General features: G+C 46.9%; 1 long non-coding RNA gene across 1 annotated transcript in view; it reads left to right on the top strand.

The window, feature by feature from the left end:
* Positions 1-19846, top strand: part of LOC115090309 — a 62813-nt gene that overhangs the window by 11758 nt on the left and 31209 nt on the right. The window lies entirely within an intron of this gene.

Here is a 19846-nt window from a genome sequence, read left to right as displayed (position 1 = left end):
ATACTCTAGCATGAGGTCATACTGGAGCACAGAGGTACACAGAAACTCTAGAGTGATGTTATACTGGAGAACAGAGGTATACAGAATACTCTAGAATGATGGTATACTGGAGAAAGCTGTACATAGAATACTCTAGCATGATGCCATCCTGGAGAACAGAGGAACACAGATTACTTCAGAGTGATGCCAGCCCAAAGACTTCCTTCAACACAGCTCCACCCTGAATAGACAAGAAACTCCTTCTCTTTTCTTTTCATTCTGCAATTCTGAGAACATCACAATAGGGCCTTTGCCTGGGATAGGGAGGAAGGAGGAGTTTGGGAGGGAGTCTGATACATCAAGTTTAGGGAAGACTGCTGACACTCTCTTTTTCTCCAGGCCTATCAGCTTACATTTTTATTAATTTATTGCTTCCATTAAGAGAGGCTATTTTCTTGGCCACTTCCATGCAGTCCTATTAATTCAGTCCACTGAGCCCACATCATGGAATTATTTTCTCATCAGTAGCTGTCTGAAGTACAACATGGCCATAAAAGCAAAAGGGCCCTCTGGAGCTCTCTCTGGACAGCTAATAACAGTGGATACTTCTGTGGCTGCCTGAACAGGTAGGCCATGTTGGAAAGATATAATCCACGGAGCATCTGGACTCTGCCATAATACGGCAGGGAGTACCTGAAAAGTTAAAGAACAGAACTATCCTAGCACAGGAGCTTCAGTGATTCCTCTGCCAGGCAGAACAAAGATTAACAGGATCTTCTGTTGTTCTGATAATTATTTTATTGTAAAGGATAGCCCCGGCGGCTTGATAACAGCCAGAGGAAACAGAAGGCAGACTGGCTGTTCCTTAAGTGCACTTTATTTATAATGAAACAAACTCAAAAACAAATCTGGCAGCACATCTTCACTTCAGGAGTCAAAATAAATAATACAGCTCACCTTCATTCAGGTATAGCACAGTCCTTTAGACATAGCAGGTCCTTACATATAATAGCCTTCTCTCTGCCCCCTGGGGCTTCTTCCAACTCTCTGGGCCCTGACAATTTAATCCAGGCTCATTGGAACTTCCCTGGACCAGAACCCCTTGAGGTGTTGGTCCTTAAGGACGACAGGAGAAGATAACCCGTGGCCGGTCCTTTAAAGTGTTTTGAGGGAGTTTTTAATAGACTCCTTGACATACCCTCCCCTCAACCCAGCCTTGTCAGGTCGAGCGTCCAACTGTGTCCGGACTAAATCCAGGCTCCTGCTCAAGGACATCCCCCCTCTGGGTGGACTGCCCCAGTTATCCGTGAGCTGGTCCAATAGGATTGAAAACCGAGGGCAATCTCATCTCAGAATTGTTGGATACGGGAATTTGTGAAAAACTCCCACTTCCATCATGGCTTGTCCTGCCAGGGTCAATAACACGACCTGACTGGTTGGACATTTCTGTTTGTCCCTATGTGTACAGGCAAATGTATTTTTCCTCATATAGTTGATGTGCTCTTCCTGAAGCAAGTCCTTGCAAAAATGGGTCTTGCCACATCCTGAATCTACCAATGCTTGGGTGGGAACTCCATCTAGTTCAACCTGTATTGTGAAGTCCTTGTGTTCTGAATGAGGAAAATCCACAAAGTTGCAGCTTTGGAGCTTTAAAAACGTGTGGTCCCATTCATGCTCCCCGTCATCATTCTCATTCTGGGGCTCAGTCTCTGCCTCCCTTTCATGTTGTTCTACCAACTTGCATTCCCACTCCAGGTTTTCACACCAGGGTCATTCTGCCTCCATATGGTCTTCCGACTTAAAGAAAGAGCAAATCAGTGGAGCACCCTTTCTGTATTGGCCATTTCCTCTAAGGGCTCTTCTTTTTATGTCTGTCATTACTGGTAGCAGTCTTCCTCATGATCATTCCCCACAAGGGCACAGAAGGAAAAGGTATTTATACCCTGTGTTGTTCCAGTCTCTCTGAGATTCCTTTTATCCTTCAACTTAAGGGTCTCCCCTGTTTTGGAGATTTGCTTTTCTCCATGGATATTTTACCCCTAGTGTTGGCTGGGACACTAGGCTGATATCCATAACTTTGCTTCCCTTATATCGACAGACCCTTGCCAAGTGACCTCTCCGACCACAGTTAAAGCATGTGGAAGAGACTGTAGCCTGGGTTTTGTAAACAGAAGAAGAGCTAACTGTCTCTGAAGGATGCTGCTGGGGAACTCCATTTTCTGCACTTCTCCAGGGAGTTTGAATGGGCTTCCTTTCTAGCCTCCTTATGCCATCGGGCATTATTTGTGCCTGGTGGAAGGCTTCTGCCACTTCTATGGCTCTTTCTAACGTGAGGCCTGTATGTCAGCAGACCCAGTTCCACATGGGCTGGTCCAGCCATTCTAGGAACTATTCCAGAAGCACTTGTTGGGCTACTTCGAGTCCAATCTTTGCCTCCGGCTGCAACCACTTCCAGCCGGCATCCTTCAGGCGGTGAAACAGACTTTGGGGGCTCTTCCCAGGCTGCAGGGAACCCTGCTGGAACTGCTGCTGGTATGTTTCTGAGGTATACCCAGCTCTCTCCAGGATAGCGGCCTTGACTTCCGCATAGGTAGCAGGGTTGGCTGCTTGAAAAGCCACTTGACTTCTGCCCATGAGCAAGTTAGCCAAGTAGGTTGTCCAGCTGGTTTCGGGCCAAGTCGACAGGTCCTCTGAAAGTTTTTCCGGAAGACCTCCAGGTCATTGTCAGCCTTCATTTTAAACAGGATGTGAGGAATTGAAGTTGCCTGTGGTATCCTGCTCAGAGCAGTTTGCATGGCTTCTGCTATCTGACGGGCCGATACACTTCTATTGGACACACATTTTCAACGTGCTAGTGTTACCCCTTATTCAGTAAGGGGCCGAAAACGCGCGTCCAACCCCCCGAACCTAATAGCGCCCACAACATGCAAATGCATGTTGATGGCCCTATTAGGTATTCCCGCGCAATTCAGCCAAGCCGCACATTTTGCTTTCAGAAATTAGCGCCTACCCAAAGGTAGGCGCTAATTTCTTCGGGCACCAGGAAAGTGCACAGAAAAGCAGTAAAAACTGCTTTTCTGTGCACCCTCCGACTTAATATCATGGCGATATTAAGTCGGAGGTCCCGAAAGTTACCAAAAGTTTAAAAAAAAATAAAAAATTTGAAGTCGGCCCACGGCTCGCAGGTCGAAAGCCCAGACGCTCAATTTTGCCGGCGTCTGGTTTCCGAACCTGTGGTTGTCAGCGGGCTCGAGAACCGATGCTGGCAAAATTGAGCATCGGCTGTCAAACCCACTGACAGCCGCCGCTCCTGTCCAAAAGGAGGCGCTAGGGACGCGCTAGTGTCCCTAGCGCCTCCTTTTGCCTGTTTTTACCGCCGGGCCTCATTTGCATAGTGAATCACGCGCACAGGAGAGTGGCCTGTGTGTGCGCCGAGAGAGCGGGCGTTCGCCTGCTCTCCCGCGGACTTTACTGTATCGGCCCGTGAGTTAGCATTGTGTGTTGCTGCATTATCTGCTCTCGCAATGCCTGTTGCTAATCAATTTGTGTTTGCAAGGCATTTTACAATTGCTGCGGGCAGTAGCAAAGACCTGGATCACCTGCTCCATCTCGTCAGCTTAGCGAGCTGTCTCCACACAATGTACCTCTCCAGGAATAGGAGAGCAGGTAAAAACAAAAAAAAAACAACCTGCTGGCCTATTACTCACTATTTGATCCTTGACTATACCTTGCCTGTTGTGCAAAGCTGGGGGGAGTGGAACTGGGAGGCCCCAGGAAAAGAAAAAAAAACTCTGCAGAGTTTTTTTTTTTATTCCTTCTTCCCTTGCTGTGGCTGTGGACTCTTGTTTGTGCGTCAAACTTTTGTGCTCTGCCCCTCTAGCAACACTTTTCTTCTTGCCCAAACCTACCTCCTTAGGTAGGGCACCCACACTAAGCTTTTCCACTTTCTTGTCTTCCCCTAGAAGACTTGGGGGTTTTTTTCTGTACCAAGTTTAGAAAAAAAATCTCACTTTGACACCATATGTGATAGCTCGAGCGGTAGGCAGCTTGATAACAGCCAGAAGAAACAGGAGGCAGACTCTGGTTGTTCCTTAAGGGGCGGATTTTCAGAGCCCTGCTCGCGTAAATCCGCCCAAAACCAGGCGGATTTACGCGAGCAGGGCCCTGCGCGCCGGGAAGCCTATTTTACATAGGCCTCCCGGCGCGCGCAGAGCCCCGGGACTCGCGTACGTCCCGGGGGTCTCGGAGGGGGGCGTGTCGGGGGGCGGGGCCGGAGCGCGCGGCGTTGCGGGGGCGTGTCGGCAGCGTTTTGGGGGCGGGTACGGGGCGTGGCTACGGCCCGGGGGCGTGGCCGCGCCCTCCGTACCCGCCCCCAGGTCGCGGCCCGGCGCGCAGCAGGCCCGCTGGCGCGCGGGGATTTACGTCTCCCTCCGGGAGGCGTAAATCCCCGACAAAGGTAAGGGGGGGGTGTAGACAGGGCCGGGGGGGTGGGTTAGGTAGGGAAGGGAGGGTAAGGTGAGGGGAGGGCAAAGGAAAGTTCCCTCCGAGGCCGCTCCGATTTCGGAGCGGCCTTGGAGGGAACGGGGGGGAGGCAGCGCGGCTCGGCGCGCGCAGGCTATACAAAATCGATAGCCTTGCGCGCGCCGATCCAGGATTTTAGTGGATACGTGCGGCTCCGCGCGTATCTACTAAAATCCAGCGTACTTTTGCTTGAGTCTGATGCGCAAGCAAAAGTAGGCTGATCGCGCTTCTTTTAAAATCTACCCCTAAGTGCACTTTATTTATAGTGAAACAAACTAAAAAATAAATCTGGCAACACACCTTCACTTCAGGAGTCAAAATATATAATACAGCTCACCTTACTTCAGGTATAGCACAGTCCTTTAGTGTTATTGTTTGTAAGGTTTTGGGTGGACCCTTGGACACTGTGGCTGCTGACCACGCCCACGGGGGGAAGTCCCGTGAGGGGCCACAGGTCAAGCTCAGCTTTAGGACACACAACACAGATTTTTTATTAACAGTCTTGAGGAGCCACCAGAGGTGGCAGTAGTGAGCAGAGATGAAGCCCGGCTGGGTTTGTGGTCCCCCAGGGCTCTGGAACAGCGATCCCTCAATGGCTGTGCTATAGTGAAGAGAAACTGAGATAGTGAGTACAATGAAGAATGCAGGGTTCTGGTATAGAGCCTCGTTGGTTGAGTACTCACACAGCGGTTTCTCTCGGTAGGAATCACAGGAGCTGGAATAGAGGCAGGCTCTCGAGGAGCGAGTACCTGGCTCCAGGGAACAGCTCTGAGAGAAGTAGATGGTAACTCACTGATGGTGTAGGCAGCGGTTTCTTCCAGGCAGAAGTGAAGTCCAGGCAGCGAGTCCGGGAACATGGGCCCTCGAGGAGCGAGTACCGGTTCCAGACAGCGACCTGAAAGAGAAGAGAGAGGCCCCCGAGGAGCGGGTACCCCAAATAGAGTAAGTCCAATAATGGAGAGGCAGAGTAGCTAGGTACGGAGAGCGAATTCCATCCGTAAGGAATCCTTGACCATTCACCTTGCTAACTCGATTAGCTAGCAGTAGCGTAGGCTTTTTGTATCCGGGATGCGTGACGTTATCACAGGGGGACGCCCCTGAGGTTCGCGCCAAAGAAAGTATTTGAAGCAGGGCCGCGCGGCGCGCGCGCCCTAAGGCAGCTGGACAGCATGGCGGGAGGCAGCGCCCAAGCCGGACTGGGGACGCCGGAGAGGACGGCAGGCAGACGCCGCGGCAGCCAAACGTCCGTCAACCATGGGAGGAGTCGCCAGAGAGGTAAGGAGGGCGGAGTGGAGACTTCGGGCAGCGACAGTCGTAACATTTAGACATAGCAGGACCTTACATATGGTAGATTTCTCTCTGCTCCCCAGGGCCTCTTCCACTTCTCTGGGCCCTGGCAATTTAAACCAGGCTCAAGGGAACTCCCCTGGACCAGAATCCCTTGCAGTGTTTGTCCTTAAAGAGTACCGGGCCAGATATCTGTGGCCGGTCCTTTAAGGTATTTTGAGGGAGTTTCTTATAGACTCTCTCACAGAGATACAAATGGCAGAAGTATATGAGAGCTCATTCTACTTAACCAAATCCACCACCTGATTTACAATTGTCAGAAATATGTACGGAGAGTCCCCCATAAATCTAAATGAAGTCTCAAAATGGGACATTCCCATAGTGAACAAAGTTCATCTTTTATTCTAAGCAAGTCTAATCCTTGAATAATAAAGAAAATATTGTATTAACCAAAAAAAGGTTAGAACCAATAAAGAGAGCAAAAACACCAAGAAACTGGCAGAATTTTGAGAACCGCTAGCTATACAGCTGCTTTACACATCACTGTTTAGACAGTTTTAAACTCAAATCTGGACACTGGGAGGTCCATATTCAGCCACTGGCTAGGAAAGTTATGGCCTCATTTTCCAACGCTAGCACATGCTTGCGCTAGCAGCGCAGTCTTGCGTTATCAGCGCAAGCGTGCGCTAGTGATATGGGGCGGAGTTGGCCCTGGAAGAGGAGGAGTCGAGGCGTCACCGGAGCCGACTTTGCAAAGAAGGCGCGGACGGCGAAAAGGTAAGGAGCCTTTTCGCGTCCTATTTCGTGCCCAATAGCGCCACCTTTCACGATGGCACTATTGGGTGCGAAACCGGCAGCGATCGCACCGCAGCGGTGCGATCGCTGCTGGCTAGCACAGGACCACCCCCCCCCCCCCGTTTCGACCCACCCACCCCCAATTAGCGCGATTTTCTAAAGTATCGCAGGCCTTCGATACTTTAGAAAATGAGGCCCTAAGTCAGATAAAATTAACTGGCTAACTTAGCTGTCAGCACTGCGAGTGCACGGCTGAATACACCTAGCTATCTTAAAGTTAGCCGGATAAGTTTATCCGGCTAACTTTAGGACTGCTCTTCAACTATCCTTAAGTCATCCGGTTACCTTAGCTGGATAATGCTGAAAATCCGGGTTTTTCAGCTAACTTAAACCAGATAATGGCACTCTAACCAGAATGCCCGCAGACTGCCTCTGACATAGCCGGATAACAAGTTACCCGGCTATGTCCAGGGTAGTCAGACTGGCAGGATTTTTAAATCCCGGCATTTGTTCAGCTAAGTGCCAAACTTACAGGGTCATTCATCTAATCACGTTAGGTACACAAAGATGAGAATTGTACAATGTATTCTCGCCCTAGCTTGATAGCAGCTAGGTAGAGTGCATCAAACTAGGTCGAGAGTACAATGTACAAATCTCATCTTTGTGTACCTTTCCTCACTCCAAATCACATCAAATCTTCACTGATGTGTACTGTGCTGTTCATACCTATGATTGTGCATTTAAAATTGCCCCCAAACCCTAGATCGCCACCAAAACCTCACCTCGAGTTACTAGTTTACCCTCCTACAGTGGTATAAATAGTTGACTAATATGAGCCCCCTATAAAGAGTCTCAGTCTCTCTCTCTCTCTCTTTTTGAGGCTTCAGAAGCTCAAGCAGATTTCAGTAGCAGACACTCCATATTAAGGGCACTTGGGAGACCCTCTCTCCTTCTATTCCATTTGTTTCTTATACTGTCTCTCTTTCACCATATCCTCTCTCTTGTATTTCCTCCCTTTGTTTCTCATTTTACAGTCACCTTTTTCTCTCCCTCTCACCAGGTCCTTTCCTGTCTCCTTCTGTCCTCCCTCTGTCTTCTTCCTCTGTCTTGCTTTCTTCCTTTCGTTTCTCTCTTTCTTCCTCTTTCTTCCTCTCTCTCTCTCTCTCCCCCCCCCCCCCCCCCCCCCCCCCCCCCACCTTTGCTCCTTTTTACTGAGGCTATAGAGCAGTATTTGAAAAAAGAAAATAAGCAAATTATTCAAAGAACTGTTTCCCCAAAGCAGCTGGATAGATATTTATTGTCAGCATATCTTGTCTGCAATCAAGTTATTCACCTTAATTGTTACACTTAACAGCTGGGTTTTGTGGTGCTTTCAAGTAGCAATGCCAACGCTGTGTACATTTTTCTTGCTGGTTTTTTTTTTATATTGCTGTGTTCTGGAAAGTAATTCATGCTAACTGTAAATTAACATTGCTAATTATAACACCAGGAAGAATAAGATTTATGCCATCAAGAATATAAAACTCTGCGCTTCTGGGCACCACAGAACCTCACAGCAAAGAAAATGCCTAATGGAAAATCTCAGATTAGAGAAAGGTCTTTCTCATTCTGCCTTTTGCATCCATATCCTGTCTGGTGCTTGCTCCACGCCGGTCTTTGTGACCTTACAGTAACTGCACATGGGAGCCTCCCATTCTGCTCTGCTACCCCTGGTATGTTTGTTTATTTATTTATTTTTATTTAAAACATTTATCATTCACCTCCCTGACTAAAAAAAAGATCACCCAAGGCAATGTACAAAATAAAAATCTCAATACTAATGAAACAAACAAACAAACAGCAACAAACAAACTAAACAGGAATGAAGTTTCATCAGTATCATTACTAAGTGAGCCAAGGGAATAGGGTCTCAATACTGTGTAATATCCAGTCAGTTGATAATATGATAATGTCAGTTTTCCTTTTTTTCTCTTTTGCTTTTTGCTCCTCAATTTTCTTTCTTGGATCTCTCTTGGTTTGTGGTCTATATGTGAGGTGATACATAGGAGTTTCTTATGTAAACTTTGGTTTAGTTCTTATTATATGATCTGTTATGTGCCACTATTTTTCTGTCAAGTTGTAGAATGTAAAATACTGAAATGTAAAATAATAATAATAAAAAACCCTAACAGACACAGTATTCTCCAGCAGCCACATTTCAAACATAGTAGCAATAACGTAAGATGGAAATAACCAGGTTAATGGAATTACTAAGCCTGAGTCTGGCTAAGCATGTAAATAGGGGAGGCCAACTTCGGTCCTTGAGAGCCACAAACAGGCATGCATGAGATAGATTTTCATACAATGGAGGCAGTGCATGCAAATCTGTCTCATGCATATTCGTTATGACAATCCAGAAAATCTGGCCTATTGGTAGCTGTCAAGGACTGGGGTTGGCCACCCATGAGCTAGGTCTTCATGGATTCAGAGTTCTCTCACAAACACACATCACATGACCATAACAACTGTGAGAACAGATAAAGTAAACACCATGTGTGCAGGATCTGTGTGGTGAGAGATGGAATTGCAAGAGAAAGTCTGGACTGTGCTTTGGAAAAAACGCCTGCTTTTCCCACAATATGGTTGCAGATATGCAGATGGAAAGAATATAACATGAGGCAGAGGAGGGAAATGGCAGCGGGACAAACAGCGAGAAAGAATTCTTACTTGATTTAGCTTCCCTAATAACCATAAGAAAGTATTTGAATTACCGTACATTGTTGCTATTGCAACTATTGTCTTTGCTATATCTGCATATTCTGTCTGTTTTCTGGAAAAGTAACTTAGCATTACTAATAAACACTGTTATCCTGGTATCTATTGTATGCTGACTCTGTGTGATTAAATGTGTGTGACTGTGGCTTTTTTGTTTCCTTAAGTATTGGGCCCTGCCAGGAGAGGAAGAGCCTGGCAGATATTGCTTTTGTGTCTTGAGGTGGTGGATCTTGCCAGAGGTGTTATTTGGGAGATACCAGCCCTTGTGTTTTTGGGTTTTTTTGTCCTTTACCACACTCACAGAGCAAGCCTGCAACATCAGGTTTTCACTTTTTTATGAAAGATCAGATAATTAATTTCTGACTTGATAGCAAGAGGCAGTTTATTTCAGAGTTGTCATACTACTACCGAGAACATCCTGGCAAGACATCTAGACTTCCTGACCACCTTATAGGTGGGCAGAATTAACAAGGTGCCTTCAGAAGAGCACAATGTTTTGTGGGCTCATACCACTAAAGATGATCTTTCCATACAGAAGTTGGAATGTCAGCATTAGGATAGGCAACAGTTCAAGGGAACACAACAAATAGGAAGATAGTGTCTCCCTTCTTCAACAAAAAAAAGAGCCATGCCACTACATTCTAGACCATTTGGAGCTTGCACATCTGCCTCAAAGGGAGGCCAATGAGCAGGCTATTACAATAGCCCAGATGTAATAACACTAATGTCTGGACAACCGACTGAAAAGATTTTTCATCTAGTAATGGTCATAACCATCGTACCAGATAAAGCTTAAAGTTGGCCAATTGGACCACTTGTGTGATTTGACCTGTAAAGACCCCCTAAGGACATAACCTTCAATGAAAGAGTGACATCAGAGGACCCAATATTGACCATAGACAATTAGGGACTAGGTATAACCTCATCCACCCAGAGAATTTGTAACAATGATCCCACCATATCAGGACCCAAGGGATAAATTAGATGTACAGCATCTGCACAGATGAAGCCCAGAAGACCCAAGCCTTGAATTACCTTCCCAACAGCCCTGAGAAGCACACAGTGTTACGCTCCCCCCCCTCCCCCACCTGTTTCGGCGCCGACTGTTTCTATTTCTCTTTGCCGCGAGCGGGATAGGCCCCGCTTGTGGCACCATGTGGCTGCTCTTCGGCACCACCTACGGTTCAGCGCCCTGAGAAGCACAAAGTCGGCGTCGAAACAGGTAGGGGGGGAGGGGGCGGCAGCACAAGGGTTGCCTAGGGCACCCAATATCCTTGCACCAGCCCTGCCTGGAGCCAAGTCCATCTTGTGAGTGGGCAGGAAGGTGCTGCTAACAGGCGCACAGCTAAATGGGACCTAAATGCTTCCGAGATACTATGATCCTTTCTAGAAGCCAGACAACACAAAGGGCCTGATTCACTGGGGCATTTTTCCTCAGTGCCTACTGGAAAAAGCTCAGTAAATCAGACCCATAGTCTCTCTTTTGTCACATCCTGAATTCAAATTTAGGATTTTTACTGTGCAAAAGGGATAAAACTTTGAAGTCATGGTTTCGCACTGATTTTTTTTTCAGAAAGCTTGACATAATGAGGGTCATTTTCTAACTCTCCATACAGCGGTAAAATCTCCACGTACAATGCACATGTAGACTTCACTGGGGATTTTCAGAGCAAATTTATGCGCACACATTCACTTCAGAATGTGCACTTGTCCCCAAGCAGGGCATAACTTGTGCATGTTATCTTACACACATACTTTTGAAAATATGAAAGTATGTATTTAAGTCATGTCCCTGCCTTAATGCTGCCCTCCAGAATGCCTAATCCCAGTGCTTGTAAAAAAAACATGTGAAACCAGGTTATGTGCGCACTTTTATATGCACTGGCGCCTAGTTGATTTTCAAAGTACCATGGTTTTATGCACATAAATTGCTTTGAATATCAGGACAAATGTACACAAATTACAATACACAGTTTTACTTATTAACCATTGCTACTACAAGACAAAAGTAATTCATGGCGTCAAAAAGGCCCAGGTTAGATGGTAAAAATATTTCTCATATTTTCAGATTGGTCAATTAATATCCAATATATCTTAATTATGTAGGGGAGATACCTGTGCCAGAAACTATTTTCAATGGTGATGATTCAGAATAACTGATGCAAATCATTGTGAACCTGGAAGATGTAATAAGGCAAATTGATAAATTAAAGAGCAACACATCACCCAGACCAGATGGAATACACCCCAGAGTTCTGCAAGAACGCAAAAATTAAATTGCAGATCTGTTATTGGAATTTGTAACCTGTCGTTGGGATTGTCTGCCATGTCTGAAGACTGGAGGATGGCCAATGTAACCCTGTAATTTAAAAAGGGTTCCAGGAGTGATGAAGAAAACTATAGGCCAATGAGTCTGACTTTAGTGCTGGGAAAAACCTTGGAAACTTAAAAAAAAACAAACAAACAAAATCACAGAACTTATAGAAAGACATGTTTTAATGGGTCACAGCCAACATGGATTTATACAAGGGAAATTTTGCCTCATCAATTTGCTACATTTTTTTGAAGGGGTGTCACAGAGCACAAGCGGCCTAGGGCTGGCTGGAGGACAGATTATAGCTTGGACTCCAGTTTTCTCTTGCATACTTTTATTACACACACTCAAATGGTACATAGAAACAGCTTACCTCAGCAATACTTCTTACCAAAACACTTCAATAAAGTATTTAAATGGAGCTGACTCCTCGTCTTCCCTATGGCCTCTCTTGCTCTCCTCTGGGCCTATGCATTATTCCTGCTCAGAGGAGATACTTTGGACTCAGAATGCCCTGTGTTAAGATAGACCAGGCCCAAACTGATGTCACTGGTCTATTATGGTGTTCTGAGGGTTTCTCTAGGGCACTCTGCCATATAACCTTCCCCTCAGCTCAATTTTACCCTGTGGAGCATCTGTTCCTATTTGGGCTATGTCCCACAGTAGGACCCTGCCAGGCTTGCCCTTGGGTCCTGTCTGAACCTGGGACAACCTCTTTCCCAATCTGACCCCTGCCTACCTTAGGATATGGGGTTCCAAAGCAGGAAATGCTTTGCGCCTTACCCGCTGGAGATTTATGTTATTAAAGATAGCTTACTCCTCTATCGAGGAACACCTCCCCCAACCTACTAGGTTTTTAGATGAGGCTATCTTAGACCCTCTCAAGCCCTCTTGGTTCTCCAGGTGACCCACCCTGGTTAGCCCCAGAGTCTTATTCCCCAGAGTGTCCATTTCACCAGACTCTACTGGCATCTTATCCACCCAAGGCTGAATCTTCAAGAACTCCATTTTCTCGCCAGTCCTGGCTTTCTCAGTTTCCTTCTCTTGCCAACAGGTAGCGACCCAATTTTCCCCAAACCAGTCTGGCTTCCCCTCTGGTCTGCTGGACCTCTGGGCTCCACCTTAACCAGAGTGGAAGCAGGCTGCTGGCACTTACCTTTAAAAAGGAGTTAGTGCAGCTTTTAAACTAGATGATGGGGGACAGAAACGCATGGTTCAGAATGATGTATCTTTGAAGGATACTAGGAGAACAGGGAAAACAGGGCATCCCAGAAGAAAGGTTGCCATAAATGCCAAAGTGGACTAGGTTTCTTTAAGTAAAGTGCAGAAAGATTCCAAATTACCCCTGTCAATTGATGAGCAGGTTGTTAATACAAAGAAAAAATACTTTGAAATGTCTGTATACAAATGCTAGAAGTCTATAAAACAAGATGGGAGATTTAGAGTGTATACCACCGGATGAAGAGGTAAATATAATTGGCATCTCAAAGACCTGGTGGAAGGAGGATAACCATTGGACTAGGGTACAAATTACATCAAAATGATAGGATGGATCAAGTTGGTGAGGGGTGGCACTATATGTTAAAGAGAGCACTGAGTCAAACAGGATAAAAATTCTGCAGGAACAATGTTGAATCTTTATGGATATAAATTCCAGGTGAAAAAGGGAATAAAATAGTAGTGGGGATGTATTACTGTCCACCTGGCCAGAATGAACTAACAGACAATTAAATGCGAAAAGAAATTAGGGAAGCTAACAAAATCAGCAGCACAGTAATAATGGGTGATTTCAATTATCCTAGTATTGACTGAGTGAATGTCACCTTGGGACATTCTAGAGAGGTAAAAGTTCTTAGATGACTGCTTTATGGAGCAGCTGGTACAAGATGTTGCGATCCTGCCCGCGAGGAGCGTGGGCAGGCTCTTATCTTGCAGCCAGTCGGGCCGCCAACTCACCCCCATGGATCTCTAGCTGTTCGGCGCGGCGGGCTGCCGCTGTCGCCATCCTCCGCGGCGCAGAGGCCGCGTCCTTTCTTGCCCTGCACGGCGGGGCCGACCCGCCGCGAGCTCTCCCTCACGGTGGGGACATTCGTTCTGCTCCTGCCTCTCCCCGACGTGCTGCAGCCGATGCCGGGGTCTTCAGCCGGCAGGGACGGCCTCCCTGCCGGTGCCTGCAGCCATCCTCTGTTCCTGCAGCCCTTCCAGCTTCAGTCTCCGCGGCATGGAGCCGCTCCTGCAGCCTGCCTATCTTCAGCTCTGTGGCAGGGCCGCTCCGCTGCCTGCCTGCTTCTCCTTGGGCCTTCCATGTGGCTGGGAACGCCACCAGCGGATCCTGCCTCTCTTCATCCAGCTTCCTAAGGCATGGGTGCGCGCCTCTCTCCTCCTCTTCAAGGGCCAGCGAGGTGTGGCCCCCTGCTGACCCCTCCCTGGGCGTTGTCCTCTTCAGCCCTACAAAAGGGCTCAGCGTCCATTCCAGCTTTGCCTTCACAAGGAGTTGGTCACTCCTGGGATCCTGCTGTCCTTCGCTCCAGGAGTCGTCCTTGTTCCGGCACTTCTTCAAGGTCCTGTGTTTCTTGTTCTTCGTTGGAGCTCCTCGTCTTGTCCTTCTGTCTACGTTTCAGTCCTGATGTTCACCTGCTGTTCCAGTTGTCCGGGTGCCAGCCCTAAGGTCTGTCTCCTGATCCAGTACCTGTGTTCCAGTCCAGATGTTTGTTCCTGATATCCGTGATCCAGCCTGATGTTGCTTCTCCTGATCCTGAAGTCCGTGAGTCTGTCTTGCTCTTCTGAATCCCTGGTTCCATGTTCCTGAGTCTTCTGTACACTTGGTACCTCGCGGCTAGCCATGTCGTGGTCTGTGACCAGCCCCACGGGCGGGCTGAGTAGGGCGCTTCATGATGCAAGCCTTGTACCTTGTTCCTGAATCTTCTGAAAGCCAAGTACCTCGTTCCTGAATCTTCTGAAAGCCAAGTACCTTGTTCCTGAGTCTTCATCTGTGCATCCCAGGATGCACAGTCTTCGTCTGTGCATCCCAGAACCTCGTTCCTGAGTCTACTTCTGTGCCTGAGTCTACGTCTGTGCATCCAAGTACCTCGTCCCTGAGTCTCGTCTGTATCTCCATGTTCCGGTCTCCGCTGCCCTGGCCTCCATCCGGCCTGCCACTTCTTGCCGTACCCTGCAGCAGGTCCGAAAGGGCTTGGAACTGTCAGAGGACTGTTCATAAGACCATCATTGTGTTGTTGGTCTTCCGAAGCGTGCAGGTCCGGAGGAGGGTCAGCATCTCCAGTCTTCAGTCCAGCGCCGCTCCTATCCAGCCCATGCGGACAGGAGCGGCACCTCTCCGGCACCTCTCCGGAGTTCCTCTGGGGTCGAGCCGTGGCCCAAGAACACACATCTCTTGGTAAGTGGGACCGCTCTTCTAGCGCTCCACAACACAAGAACTAAGAAGAGGGGAAACTACTTTAGACCTAGTCCTTAGTGGAACACGGAATTTGGTGCGAGAGGTAACAATGTAGGAACCACTTGGAATTAGTGAGCACATTATCAAATTTGACTTAATAACTGGAGGGAGCACAGAAAGGAAATCTACTGCGACAGCATTTAACTTTAAAAAGGTTGACGATGGTAAAATGAGGAATATGGTTAGGAAAAACTGAAAGGAGCAACTACAAAGGTTAAGAGTTTAGCTCAGGCATGGACATTGTTTAAATATACCATCTTGGAAGCCCAGACCAGATGTATTCTATGCATCAGTGGCGTAGCCAGAATTGATTTTATGGGTGGGCACAAGGTTAACATGGGTGGACTGTAGGCATGCAGGTCTACTAGTTGTTTTTTTTACTGATAAATAATGCCAAATTATACAGCATAGCATTCACATCTACGCCTAAGTATGAGGTTTACTTAATGATACAAACATAATTCACGGTGATTTGTGGTACTTTAGCCTTCTTATTATTACGATTTTATACACGGCTCCTACCTGTCCATAAATTTTGAGAGAGCGGTTGTGTTGCTTATATTTAAATTGCTAACATCTCAAAATATAGATATATATTTTTACCTTTGTTGTCTGATCTTTGTATTTTTCTAATCAGTTGGTCCTGGTCTCTTTTTCCCATTTTTTCCCTTATAGCTCATTTCCTAATTCCTTTTCAGTGTCTTTCTTCTATTACTGTCTTCTTCCCTTCCACACACACACACACACACACACACACACACATACTCGCTTTCTCTCACAGACTCCCTCTCACACACTCAAGCTGTCACTCTCATATGCTCTCCCCCCCCCCCCCACAAGCTCACATTCAAGTTCTCACTTTCTCACCCCTCCCCAGGCTTATATTCTTATGCACACACAGACGCACATCCAGGCACCCATTCTCACCCACACACATAAACCCAGACTCCCGTTCTCACCCACAACCCATGCTCCCAGTCTCACCCACACATATTCAAGCTCCCATTCTCATCCATACATATACACATTTAAGGTACTATTCTCACCCACACATACACACATTCAAGCACCCATTCTTATCCACATATTCAAGCTTCCATTCTCACCCACCCACACAAACCCAGGCTCTCATTCTCACCCATATATACACACATTCAAGCTCCCATTCTCACCCACCCACAAACCCAGGCTCCCATTCTCAACCACACATACACACATTCGAGCTCCCATTCACCCACATATTCAAGCTTCCATTCTCACCCACATACACACCCAGGCTTCAGTTTTCACCCACACACACTCCCATTCTCATCCACACATACACATTCAAGCACGTGCACAGCTTCCGCTTTCTCCCCCAGAGCAGGAAGATCAGCTGCCTCTCCTGCTGCCACCGGCCTCCTGCTATCTTCGGGCGTCGGGCCGTACTGCCCGCCGAACTTCCTGTCGGGGGGGGTGGGGGAGCGGAAGCGCAGCGCACAACGTCCGCTTCCTCCCTCCCCCCAAGCAGGAAGATCGGCGGGCAGTACGGCCCGACGCCCGAAGATAGCAGGAGGCCGGTGGCAGCAGGAGAGGCAGCTGATCTTCCTGCTTTGGGGGAGAAAGCGGAAGCTGTGCGCGGCGCTTCCGCTCCCCCAAACAGGAAGTTCGGCAGGCCGTTTGGTCCGAAGATAGCAGGAGAACGGGTGGCAGCAGGAGAGGCAGCTGATCTTCCTGCATTGGGGGGAGGAAGCGGAAGCACAGCTTCCGCTCCCCCCCCCGAACAGGAAGACCGGTTCGCCATACGGCCGCAGCAGCGCTTCCCCATGTGTGCCGTGATGGTGCGCGAGGCGTGGGTTCTCTTGTTCGCTGTCGCGGGGATGGGATCCCGCGACAGCCTTGCAGTTCCGGTGCCAGTTGGGTGGGCCTGGGTCTAAGTTGGGTGGGCACCTGCCCACCCAGGCCCACCCGTGGCTACGCCACTGCTATGCATTAGAAAAGGTGGAAGGAAGGCTAAATGGACTACCGGCATGGTTAAAAGGTAAGGTGAGAGAGACTATAATATCTAAAAGAATATATGTCAAGAAATGGAAAAGGGAACCAAATGAAGAAAACTGAAAACCGCATAAGCATGGGCAAGTCAGATGCAAAGCATTTACAAGGAAGGCAAAGAGAGAATTTGAAAAGAAACTTGCCATGGAAGCAAAAACTTACAATAAAAACTTTTTCAGGTACATTTGAGAAAAAAAGTCTGTGACTGAGTTAGTTGGATTATTAGATGATCAAGGGGTAAAAGAAGCATTTAGGGATGACAAAGCTATAGCAGAAAGACTAAAGGAATTCTTTGCTTTGGTATTCAGTGAGGAAGATGTAAAAGATATACCCATGCCAGAAATGATAATCAAAGGTGATGATTCAGAAGAACTGAAACAAATCTTAGTGAACCTGGAAGATGTACTAGGGCAAAGTGACAAACTAAAGAGTAGCAAATCACCCGGACCAGATGGTATACATCCCAGAGTGCTGAAAGAACTAATAAATGAAATTGTGAACCTGGTATTGGAAATTTGTAAAGTATCAGTAACATATCAGAATAGCCACTGCCATTAGCAATGGTAACATGGAATAGACTTAGTTTTTGGGTACTTGCCAGGTTCTTATGGCCTGGATTGGCCACAGTTGGAAACAGGATGCTGGGCTTGATGGACCCTTGGTCTGACCCAGTATGGCATTTTCTTATGTTCTTATCATCTATCGTAGTTGAAGACTGGAGGGTTGCCAATGTAATGCAAATTTTTAAAAAGGGATCAAGGGGTGATCCAGGAAACTACAGACCTGTGAGTCTGATGTTTGAGACAGGCAAAATGGTAGAAACTATCATAAAGAACAAAACTGCTGAATATATAGGTCAGGATAGTTTAATGGGACAAAGTGAACAAGGATTTAGCCAAGGGAAGTCTCGTCTCACAAAGAGATGAGCCAGACAATATAGTGTATTTGGATTTCTAGAAAGCATGTGACAAAGTCCTTCCCAAGAGACCTCTTAGGAAATTAAAAAGTCATGGCATGGGGGCAGTGTCCTATTGTGTATTGCAACAGGATACAAGACAGAAAACAGAGAATAATGCTAAATGGTAAATTTTCCAAATGAAGAAAGATGAAAAGTGGAGTGCCTCAGGATTTTGTTCTGGGACCACTGTTTTTTAATATATTTATAAATGACCTGGAAATGGGAACAACAGGTGAGTTGATCAAATTTGCTGATGACACAAAATTATTCAAAGTTGTTAAATCACAAGCAGATTGTAAGAAATTGCAAGAGGACATTGCAAACCTGGGCAAGAAAATGGCAACTGAAATTTAATGTGGACAAGTGTAAAGTGATGCACTTAGGAAAGAGTAACCCAAATTATAGCTACTTAATGCAAGGTTCCACATTAGGAGTCACCACTTAGGAAAAGGATCTAGGTGTCATCGTTGAAAATACATTGAAATGTTCTGCTCACTGCGCAGCAGCATCCAAGAAAGCAATTAGAACGCTAGGTGTTGTGGGAGCACTAAGGAGCGGTCTCGATTCGGAAGAGAAAGTGTGCCCTTGGGCCATGGCACGACCCCAGAGGAAGACTCCGGAGAAGCGCCGAGGCAGGCAAGATGCATCCAGGTACGGGCGGACAGACTAGGGACTCGGGACCCTGACCTCTGCCGAACCCAAACGCACCAGAAGAGACCCAGCAACGCAATGCTGGTCTCTGGGGTAGCCCTCCGGACTCTCGATAGCCCTTTCGGACCCACCGCCTGGGAATGGCAGGTGCGACAGGACGGACAGAGATCGAGGACACTGTAGTTACACAATGTTCGGTGTAGGAGTTACTGCTCAGGAAAAAGATCTGGGCATCATAGTGGACAATACTTTGAAATCCTTGGTTCAGTGTGCTGTGATGGTCATAAAAGCAAACAAAATGTTAGGAATTAGGAAAGGAATGGAGAATAAAACAGCAAAGGAATGAAGAATAAAACAGAAAATGTCATAATGCCTCTGTATTGCTCCATGATGAGGCCATACTTAGGAAGTAATTTTAAAAGGAATTGCATGTGTAAATGTAACATACTATCATAGCAATTTTAAAAATTAATTTACATGCATAAAGTGCACTTACACCTGAATATCCTATGGAAACTTCAATGGCATATATTATAGCAATTAAGTCCTCTTACACGGGTAAAGTGCATTTACACATGTAAAAACCATTTTTAAGCATGTAACTGCTTTTTAAAATCAGGTCCTTAAGAATACTGTATGCAGTTCTGGTTGCCATATTTAAAAAAAGATTTAGTTGCATTGGAAAAGGAAGAGCAACCAAAACGATAAAGGGAATGGAATGATAGGGATGGTTTTATAATGAGGCAGGGTGAAGTGGACGCTTCAGGCAGCAAAATTTTGGAGCAGCAAAATGTGTCCCCCAAAAAGATCCTCCAGTGGTCGCCTCACTTTGCCCCAGACTCATCTAACATGCGGCACAAATAGATGATGCTAGAGGAGATCCTGAAGAACTGAAAAGGCCTATTGGCTGCTGGCAGGGCCCATTCTGCCGGCGGCAAAGATGAGAGGGAGGCCTAGCAGGCTGCCTGTGGATTCCATCCTGCCAGTGGAGAAGATGAAAGAGCGGCCATGTAGGCCGCAGGCAGAGTCCAATCTGCCAGTGGTAAAGAAGACAGGCACAGCAGGTGAAAAAGCAGATTTACTTTCTTGTAACAGGTGT

This window comes from Rhinatrema bivittatum, chromosome 4, assembly GCF_901001135.1.
Source record: "Rhinatrema bivittatum chromosome 4, aRhiBiv1.1, whole genome shotgun sequence".
In the NCBI taxonomy this organism is placed as follows: Eukaryota; Metazoa; Chordata; class Amphibia; order Gymnophiona; family Rhinatrematidae; genus Rhinatrema; species Rhinatrema bivittatum.
This window is presented reverse-complemented; position numbering and strand designations above follow the sequence as displayed.